Consider the following 11391-nt stretch of genomic DNA (forward strand, 5'->3'; position numbering starts at 1 on the left):
TTTTAGTCTACTCACTGCAGACATAATTTTTGTTAAAATACTTTAAAATTAATCAAACTGATCTGTATGTATCAATAAACAATCTTTGGTAGCTCAGATCATGGGTCAAGGACACCATAAGACGTCTCCATGCAGTTTTGGACAAATAGGAAAGGAAAGAAAAATTGCATAAGCTATTTTAATAAACTCATTAATGAGCATCTTTAAGCTGTCCAGCTGGAAGAGAGCTCCATGAACAGGGTTAAGTGAACTGCCACCAGATTAATAGAGGAAAGGAGCTGGAACCAGCAACATACAAAATGCAACCCATTTATATATGGTCCAGATGCCTCATCATTTAAAAATAATTATAGCTCAAATGATCTTTTGAAGGAGGCTGAAAAATATTTTGATAATGGTATTGGAAATACTTTCAGAGCTTTTAATATATACTGGGTTATCTATCAAGCACATTGATAAATCTTTAGTATTGACACATCTCCATACAATAGAAACTCCTTTGTATTTATTTTTATTAAATATGAACATTTATTAATGAATTTTAAGTAGTTACAATGACATTCTTTTTTTCAATTTTTTATTAATTAAACATTTTATTTTTTACACATACATTTGTTATTAAAATATATTTTTAGAACTACCTATAGAAGAAGAACCATGAAACAATCAGGAATTATATAAATGTTACATTCTTAGTGTTTTGGCTATTTGTATTTGACAGCATTGAAGAAAACATCTTTCCTATCTTGGCGCATCTAAAATTTTGAACGTAAATCAATATCTATCATATTTCATCATTATCAAATTAAAACATCTATCTAGACCTAAAAATATCTTAACCCTTAAACAACTAAGCTTCATTGTAAAACTAAGCTACCAGGTCTTCAACCCCATCAAAGACTTGAGAAGAAATAAACTTGATTATCTGAATATGCCGGCAATGCAGGTTAGTAGCTTTCTAAATGAGAAGATGACAGAGACACTTTGCTACCTGAATAGTCACCCAAAACTCCCCATAACATTGGAGCATCTTCTTAAGCCTTCTGGCCCAGTATATCTAAAAGACATATTTGTGAGGCAGGAACTATTGAGAACTTGGCTACTTTCTCTTCACAGAGTTTGGCCATTGACTCTGCCTGCATACAAGCTTGCCCTTTCTTAGGCATAATTCTGACTGTGATGGAAATGAGGACAGCTTGTCCAGTGGCTTGTTTGCCACATTTGAAGCCATCTCCATAAGTAGGTTCTTTGACATTCATTATCCTCTTTGAGGTAGACTGGGTGTTGCCAGGAGTTAATCTGTCTCATTGTCAGTGAACCTTTAAATTAATAAAAAACCTTTTAAATGCCATATTCTGTATGTCTCTGAGGTTTTCCAAGACCTTATCTAACTATCCTACCTTATCTTTCTATAGAATCATATCTATCTGCTGTACCTAAGATTTATATATTGTGATAAAAGTAGACTAGTGATTGACATGACCATGATTTGATCAACTAACAATTAACTTATATAACTTATTTATCTTAAACAGGCTGCAATAGCACTTTCAAAGTATTGGAAGTAAACCTTGTATTATAATTGATTTATATGGGTACAATACCTCATATTAGAGTAGAAATATTTATACATATATACACATATATATGTATATGTATATATAATGTGTGTGAAGAATAATCTTACATTTGAATTCTATACCACTGTATCTATAATTAAAATTATTTTGCATTTATATAAAAAAATTCTATACTAGTGAAATAAAAATAACCTTGTAAGTGACAAGTATGGCATTAAGATGAGGAGTAGATTCACTAATCTACTTTTTGTTCTGTCTTCCCTATATATTTCCATATTTTTGGAACAGAAAACAGAGGCTCAGAAAAGAAATTTGACTAGAATGTGAAATAACAAGGATGTAAACACATTTCAATACAGAACACTATAGCTAGATCACAATTTTAAGTTTATGTTTTATCAAAGAACTCCATGTTTAAATAAATAATTTTATCTTTATATAGACAAACAGAAAAATAATTTGTCATAAAGTATGAATAAGTATATAAATTGAGATGGAGGAAGATAGAGTAAATGGAAGAGATCAGAAAAGGAAATAAAATTATACTTTGAAAAAATGTGCAAACACTTGAAAGATGTTTTCTGGAAAACTAAAGGAAAGAAAATTAGAAAAAGCTTACCAAAATAAACAATTTTTCATTAGTCTTTTCATCACAAAAAAACACTATCTTAATTTCTTTTCATATTTTAAAAAGTTATTACATACTTTCAGGCAGCAGCATGACAGAAATCATAACTAAATGGTTTATTCTAGTGTCTCTAGACTTAATGGAAGGAAATCAAGCAATATTACACTAGACAAGATCAGAATGGAGAGGTTCATTCTTGTTAGTATGATTGGCTAGCAAGTATCTATGAAAGGTGATTAAAAGAATGATACTCTCCATTCTGATGTTGCATACATATCAATAAAAGACAGTTATATATTAAGGCATCTATGTGGTTTGGTTTTAATATTTATATTGCATTGTCCATATTGAAGTTAAATATTAATCTGTCTGTAAGCAATGTCTTTCTTAAAAAAATGGCTTGACTATCTATAACTCCAGATCCTGGGATCACATGCCCTTTTCTGCCTGCACAGATATACATGGAGGCAAAACATCATATACATATAATAAAAATAAAGGAAAACTAATATATACATATATGTATATATAACATAGAATTAAAAGATATTTTAAAATGGTGTAAAATTTGAAATAAAATAGCCAAACATTTGGTATAGAGAATTCATAGGCTGAAAACAGAGCTGTAATCAGCTATTCAGGTGTAAATTTGGCTTTGTTTTAAGTAGTTATAGAATACCTTAGTGATTTGGTTTCACATAGACATTTAAATTCCAATTCACTCTCTTCTTCATGATTTTGCTTAAGATGTGATCTCTTTGCTTCCTGCTCCTGCTGCCAGGCCTTGCTACAGTATTTCCCTGTCCTCTGGAATCACAAGCTAAAATCAGCTTGAATGGCACCCTTCCATTATCTACCCTTTTCTTTCCCAACTGTCTATTTTAATCACATCTCTTCTGCCTCTATCTCTCTTTCCCCTTTCTTTCCTTCTGTCTCCTTTATGTTTAGTCTCTTAGTTGTTCCATAAGTATAAATTCTTATTTCAGTATTTTCTTTACGTAATTTTCAAATTCTCTGTCCTTTTCATTAAGCTATAGCCACCTCAAAGAGAGGTAACAACACTATACAACTTGACTTTTATTCTACCCTAAGCATTTTTATCATATTCTGACACAAACATGGGACTCACTGAACCTGTGGTAAATTCCTAGGTTAATGGATGCCAAGTTGGCAAGTTTAGACAAATGTGATATCTTCTTTTCATCTGATCTTTACAACTTAGATCCATTTACACAATGAAACCAGCTCAAGAGCTGTAATTCTAACTACCCATAGAGAAGTCAGTAGAAATTAGTAAAGTTGGTCTTGGCATAAAATTAACAGAAATTAATGGTTGAAGTTGAAAAATAAACAATTCATTTATATTAAAATGTCAAAAATCAGTGTACTAGCAAAATGAAATGTAATCAGTAGATTGACAGTGTATGACTAGTCTTCTGTCTCAAAAAATCTATATTGTCACCCAACACTGGAAACTTTCCATCATCTTCTGAAATCAAACATCTCATAGAAGTACTCAATTAGCTAAGGAGAACTGTTTTGTATAAGGAGTATTTTGATGTACTTGCCAAAGGGCATTCATTCATATCATCTTCAGAAAATGAATTTAGGAGAAGTTTGTTGAATGGGTTCCAATAATAATAGAGAATAAAATTGAATGAAGCAGGGTTTCTGCCATAAGTTTATCGATTTCCTTCCCTTGGGGAAATTTCCTCTTGAATTTTAATGATCTATGAAATTGAATCATTTAAATGCAAATAAATCAGGAAAATCAAAAACAGAAAACACTAGAAAATCTGGAATGCTTAAGCGTGTATTTTACATTGTAATGTATAACACGCAATATAAATAAAGCAGAATATTGAAATGGTAGGAGAACAAAATTAATCTTTCAAAAATAAGTTGGAGATAAAGGATATATTAAAACATTTTAAGATGACATGGAAAATGAATATATGCAATTATATTAAATGATATATTATATGTATTTCTCTCAGTAGCCAAGAAAAACTTGTTATTCTATTTTAGATTGGAAAAAGGTGACATATATTTATGTAACTTGATCTATCTCACACAATCAGTAAAAGGCACAGCAGGGGCTCAATGATCTTTTAGGAAATATAAAGGCTTATATATAAAACATTCAATACCTTTTGATAACATAATCTTATAATTATATATAATCACCAAACTAGTATACTCATATATAAATGTTTTACAGTTTTTTTTTTCAAGATGGCGGCGAGCAGTGTGGACCACGTTTGGAGGCTCCAGTGAACAATTCAGGGAATTGCACAGATTTCTGAGCCAGAAACACCGAGGTCCGAACATCACGGCAGAGGGAGTGCTCCACGGTTCGGAGGGACCAGGGTGCGGAGGACCTGCGTGCCCCTGCACACGGGAGGAGCGTGGATTTTCTCTGATCAGAGCGGCAGCGGCAGAGGCAGCAGCACCAGTGGCACCAGCATCAGTGGCTGAGGTTTGCAGCTCATAGCCTTCCGGTGGAGGTGATTGGTGTGGTGGCTGGTGGGAGTTGCTGCGGGAGAGGGGACTCGGGGCAGGATTTGGGTCGCGTGGAGCCTTCGGACCCAGACTGGACTCGGCGGACAGTTCAGTCCCAGAGTCCCAGGTACTGGCCCAGCCCAGCCAGCAATTTGGCCCGAGGCACTAACTCAGCTTCGGCCACAGCTCCCCTGCTGTGGCGCAGGCTTAGTTGAGAGCACAGCTCCACACTAGGCAGCACCTCAGCTCAGCGGCAGCTCCCCTGCGGTGACACAGTCTGGGCGGAGCATTTGGTTGAACCACAGGCACTAACTCAGAGCAGCCATAGTTATCCTGCTGTGGCTCAGGCTTAGCCAAGCACTCAGTTCCACCCTAGGCACCACCTCAGCTCAGCGGCAGCTCCCCCTGCAAGGACACAGTCTGGGCAGAGCACTTGGTTCCACCATTGGCGCTAACTAAGAGCAGCTGCAGTTCTCCTGCTGTGGCACAGGCTTGGTGGAGTGAGCAGTTCCATCCTAGGCACCACCTCAGCTCAGCGGCAGCTCCCCTGCAGTGACACAGTCTGGGCGGAGCATTTGGTTGAACCACAGGCGCTAACTCAGAGCAGCGGCAGTCCTCCTGCTGTGGCGCAGGCTGGACAGAGCTCTCGGTTCCACCAGCTCTGAGACTCTGGTTGGACACAGTGTGCAGTTTAAATCCAGAGTTCCTGGCTGATATTGGTAGTCAGTTCGGGCCCTGAGTCAATAAGTGACCACAGCACGCACTTTGGGCCAAAAGGCCCTAGCGGAGCTTGGTGCGTAGTCCCAGCCCAAAAATTCTGGCTGGACCCTGTGTGCGTTTTGGGCCCAGAATCCCTAGCTGATCTCGGCAGACGGTTCAGGGCCTGAGAATTTAGCTGAGTTCAGCCCATGGTTCGGGCCCAGTGTTCCTGGCTGGACTTGGCAGGGAACACAGAAGGCTGTGGATACCTTGGCCTGACCCAACGCTCATTCAGAGACCCAGAACAATTGCAGGATCCACAGCACAGGGGGGCTGAAGATCACTGGCTGTGAGAGACCAGAACAACAGAGCTAACCTCCTAACATCCACACCAGTGAAGCTTTGACCTCCCAGCCTAGGGAAATCGTGAGAAAACAAGTGAATCTATCCTCAGACACCCTCCATCCAACTCTGGAAGCTACCCAACAAAAACAAAGACGGCAAGATGTCTAAAGGACAGAGAAAAAGCACACGCAAAAAACCCCAAAATGACATGGCGTCTCCAGTTTCCAGCTATCCCAAGAAAACAACCCAGAGAACTCAAATACAACGGAAATACAAGAAAATGACCTCAAATCCTTAGTAATGAGGATGATAATGGAGGAAACAAATAACTTTCGTAATCAAATGCAGGAAGACACAGACAAACAGGTGAGAGACATAAAAGAAGCACATAGACTGGAACTGGAAAAATTCTAGGAAAATGCAAACAACCAGATGAAAGAAATAAATAAAACGGATCAAGCTCTGAAGACCTATAAAGAGGCAATGGAAGAAACTCAGGAATATACAAAAAATCAGATGAAAGAAATAAAAAACTCAGTTCAAGATCTGAAAATGAAAATTGATTCAATGATAAACACACAGACAGAAGAAAAACAAGAACGGGAGACCTCAGAGAAGAAGGCGAGCAACACAGAGGTGAGCTTTTCTAACAGAATCCAAGAGATGGAAGAACAAATCTCAGGGCTAGAAGATAAAATCACAGATATTGAATCAACCAATAAAGAAAATGCCAAATCTGGAAAACTCCTGACACAAAACATCCAAGAAATTAAGGACACCATGAAAAGAAGAAATTTGAGGATAATAGGTGTTGAAGAAAGAGTAGACATCAGATTCCAGGGCATAGAAACTATTCTCAACAAAATCATAGAAGAAAATTTCCCCAATCTAAAGAAAGAGATGCCTATAAACATACAAGAGGCCTACAGAACACCAAATAGAATTGACCAGAAAAGAAAAACTGCCCGCCACATAATAATCAAAACACAAAACATGCAGAACAAAGAAAAAATATTAAAAGCTGCAAGAGAAAAGGGCCAAATAACGTTTAATGGTAAACCTATCAGAATTACAGCCGACTACTCAGCAGAGACCATAAAAGCTAGAAGGGCCTGGACAGAGATCCTGCAAACCCTAAGAGACCACAGATGCCAGGCCAGACTACTTTACCCAGCAAAATTATCAAGAACCATTGATGGAGAAAACAAAATATTCCATGACAAAAACAAATTCAAACAGTACCTATCCACAAACCCAGCTTTACAGAAGGTACTAGAAGGAAAACTCCATCCCAAGGGGTCAAGCTACAACCAAAACTACCCAGGAAATACATAACTATCCCATGGCAAAAACACAACTACACAAACGCTCGACTGGAAACAACATCAAAATTAAGACTCTTAACAGTCACTGGTCATTAATATCTCTCAACATCAATGGCCTCAATTCTCCAATAAAAAGACACAGACTAACTGAATAGGTGCATAAACAAGATCCAACATTCTTCTGCATTCAAGAAACACATCTCACCCATAATGAAAGGCATTGCCTCAGGGTAAAAGGTTGGAAAAAAATATTCCAAGCAAATGGTCACAAGAAGCAAGCAGGCGTAGCCATTTTAGTACCGAACAAAATAGACTTTCAGCCAAAATTAATCAAAAGGGATGAGGAAGGACACTTCATACTCATCAAAGGTAAAGTCAACCAAGATGACATCACAATTCTGAACATCTATGCTCCCAACACAAGGGCACCCACATTTGTAAAAGATCTCCTAAAAAAGATTAAACCATACATCGATCCCCACACAATAATAGTGGGAGACTTCAACACCCCACTCTCACTGAAGGATAAGTCATTGAAACAGAAACTAAGCCGAGAAATAACATCATTAACCAATGCCATGGGTCAAATGGATCTAACAGATATCTATAGAACCTTTCACCCAAACAAGAAAGAATACACCTTCTTCTCTGCACCCCATGGAACCTTCTCCAAAATTGATCACATCATAGATCACAAAGCAAGCCTCAATAGATACAAGAGGATTGAAATAATACCTTGTATCCTATCAGATCACCATGCTCTTAGGCTGCAATTCAACAACAACAGAAATATCAAAAAGCCTACACGTACGTGGAAACTAAACAACTCTCTGCTAAATGACACCTGGGTCAGGGAAGAAATAAAGAAAGAAATCAAGGAGTTTCTGAAATTCAATGAAAATGAAGAAACAACATACCCAAATTTGTGGGACACATTGAAAGCAATGCTAAGAGTAAAATTTATAGCACTAAGTGCCTTTAAAAAGAAATTGGAAACATCACACATAAGCATCTTAACAACACAACTGGAAGACCTAGAAAAAAAAAAGAAGCAGAAACACCCAAGAGGAGTAGACGCCTGGAAATGATCAAACTCAGGGCTGAAATTAACAAATTAGAAACTAAGAAAACAGTCCAAAGAATCAAGAAAACCAAAAGCTGGTTCTTTGACAAAATCAACAAGATAGACAGACCATTAGCCAAACTAACTAAAAGGCAGAGAGACAGTATTGAAATCAACAAAATCAGAAATGAAAAGGGAGACATAACAACAGACACTGAAGAAACTCAAAGACTCATAAGATCCTACTTTGAAGGCATATACGCCCCAAAATTTGAAAATCTAAGGGAAATGGACGATTTTCTTGAACAATTTCACTTGCCAAAGTTGAATGAAGAACAGATAAACAAGCTAAATAGTCCCATTTCTCCTACAGAAATAGAAGCAATCATCGATGGTCTCCCAACCAAAAAAAGCCCAGGGCCAGATGGTTTCAGTGCAGAATTATACCAGACCTTCAAGGGCGAGCTAATACTGATACTCTTCAAGCTACTCCAAAAGATAGAAATGGATGGAAAATTACCAAATTCATTCTATGAGGCCATAGTCTCATTGATACCTAAACCTCACAAAGACTCAACAAAGAAAGAGAATTTCAGACCAATTTCTCTTATGAACATAGATGCAAAAATACTAAATAAAATACTTGCAAAACGAATACAGGAACACATCTAAGATATCATTCATCATGACCAAGTAGGCTTTATTCCAGGCATGCCGGGATGGTTTAATATGCGAAAATCCATCAATGTAATCCACCATATAAACAAACTGAAAATAAAAAACCACATGATCATCTCCCTGAATGCAGAGAAAGCATTTGAGAAAATTCAACACCCATTCATGTTTAAAGTTTTAGAGAGATCGGGGATACAAGGCACTTTCCTCAACATAATAAAGGCTATATACAGCAAGCCAATAGCCAAAATCAAAGTAAATGGTGAGATACTCAAGGAAATTCCTCTCAAATCGGGAACAAGGCAAGGCTGCCCACTCTCTCCATATCTCTTCAATATAGTACTCGAAGTTCTAGCCAGAGCAATAAGACAACAAAAGGAGATCAAGGGTATCCAAATGGGAAAGGAGGAAGTCAAATTATCCCTCTTTGCAGATGATATGATAGTGTACATAAGTGACCCTCAAAATTCCACCAGAGAACTCCTAAAGCTGATAAACACCTTCAGCAAATTGGCTGGACACAAAATTAACTCAAAAAAGTCTGTAGCCTCCCTATACACAAATGACAAGCTTGCAGAGGAATAAATTAGGAAAACCACACCCTTCACATTAGCCACAAGCAATATAAAATATCTAGGAGTTACCCTAACTAAGCAAGTGAAGGACTAGTATGAAAAAAATTTCAAAACTCTGAAGAAAGAGATTGAAGATGACCCGAGAAGATGGAATGATCTTCCTTGCTCATGGATCAGGAGAATTAACATAGTAAAAATGGCCATCCTACCAAAAGCAATCTACAGATTCAATGCAATCCCTATCAAAATAACTACACAATTTTTTAAAGACATTGAAAGTTCAATTCTGAACTTCATATGGAAAAACAAAAAACCCAGAATAGCTAAAACAATCTTATACAATAAAAGGGGCTCCGGAGGAATCTCCATACCTGATTTCAAACTGTACTCTAAAGCAATAGTAATTAAAACAGCATGGTACTGGCACAGCAACAGGCTGGTTGATCAGTGGAATCGAATCGAAGACCCAGATATAAATCCACACATATATGGTCACTTGATTTTTGACAAAGAAGCCAAATCCATTCAATGGAAAAAGGATAGCATCTTCAACAAATGGTGCTGGTCTAACTGGAGGTCTATGTGTAAAAAAATGAAACTGGACCCATATTTGTCACCTTGCACAAAACTCAAATCCAAGTGGATTAAAGACCTCAACATAAAACCAGAGACACTAAGCCACTTAGAAGAAAAAGTGGGAAAGAGCCTGGAATATATTGGCACAGGAGACAACTTCCTGAACAGAAAACCAACGGCCCAGGCCTTAATGTCAACCATTAATAAATGGGACCTCATGAGACTGAGAAGCTTCTGTAAGGCAGGAGACACTGTCAAGAGAACAAAGCGACAGCCTACAGACTGGGAAAAAATCTTCACCAACCCTACATCTGACAAAGGTCTAATATCCAAAATATATAAAGAACTCAAGAAATTAAACACCACCAAACCAAATAACCCAATTGAGAAATGGGGGTTGGAACTAAACAGAGAATTCTCAACAGAGGAGTATCAAATGGCTGAGAAACACTTAAAGAAATGCTCAACCTCCTTAGTCATCAGGGAAATGCAAATCAAAACAACTCTGAGATTCCATCTTACACCCATGAGAATGGCTAAGATCAAAAACTCAAGCGACACCACATGCTGGCGAGGATGTGGGGAGAGGGGAACACTCCTTCATTGCTGGTGGGAATGCAAACTAGTACAGCCACTTTGGAAATCTATCTGGTGCTGTCTCAGAAAAATGGGAATAGGGCTTCCTCAAGACCCAGCTATTCCACTCCTTGGAATATACCCAGAAGATGCTCCAGCACACAACAAGAAAATTTGCTCAACCATGTTCATAGCAGCCTTATTCATAATAGCCAGAACATGGAAACAGCCTAAGTGTCCCTCAGTAGAAGAGTGGATAAAGAAACTGTGGTACATATACACTATGGAATACTACTCAGCTATTAAAAACAAGGAATTCCCGAAATTTGTGGATAAATGGATTGAGCTAGAAATGATCATAATGAGTGAGTTAACCCAGAAGCAGAAAGAATCAAATGGTATATACTCACTTATATCTGCATACTAGCCCAAGGGACATGTTCCACGAAAGCCTTCACTTACCAGGAAACTGGGACAGAGGGGAGGGCATCCTATTGGGACTCTAAATGAGAGACGCATGGGAGAATAGCAAAATAAAAGGATCCAGAGGGTCCTAGAAATCTACAAGTAGAACAATATGATAGGCAGATTTGGGCCCAGGGGTCCCGCTCAAACTAAGGCACCAGCCAAGGACAATACAGGAGGTAAACTTTAAACCCCTTCCCAGATCTAGCCAATGGTCAGAATATTCTCCACAGTTGAGTGGGGAGTGTGATATGACTTTCTCACGTACTCTGGTGCCTCTCATTTGACCATGTCCCCTGGAGGGAGAGACCTGGTGGCACTCAGAGGAAGGACAGCTGGTAGCCAAGAAGAGACTTGATACCCTATGAGAATATACAGGGGG

Source organism: Acomys russatus, chromosome X, assembly GCF_903995435.1.
Source record: "Acomys russatus chromosome X, mAcoRus1.1, whole genome shotgun sequence".
In the NCBI taxonomy this organism is placed as follows: Eukaryota; Metazoa; Chordata; class Mammalia; order Rodentia; family Muridae; genus Acomys; species Acomys russatus.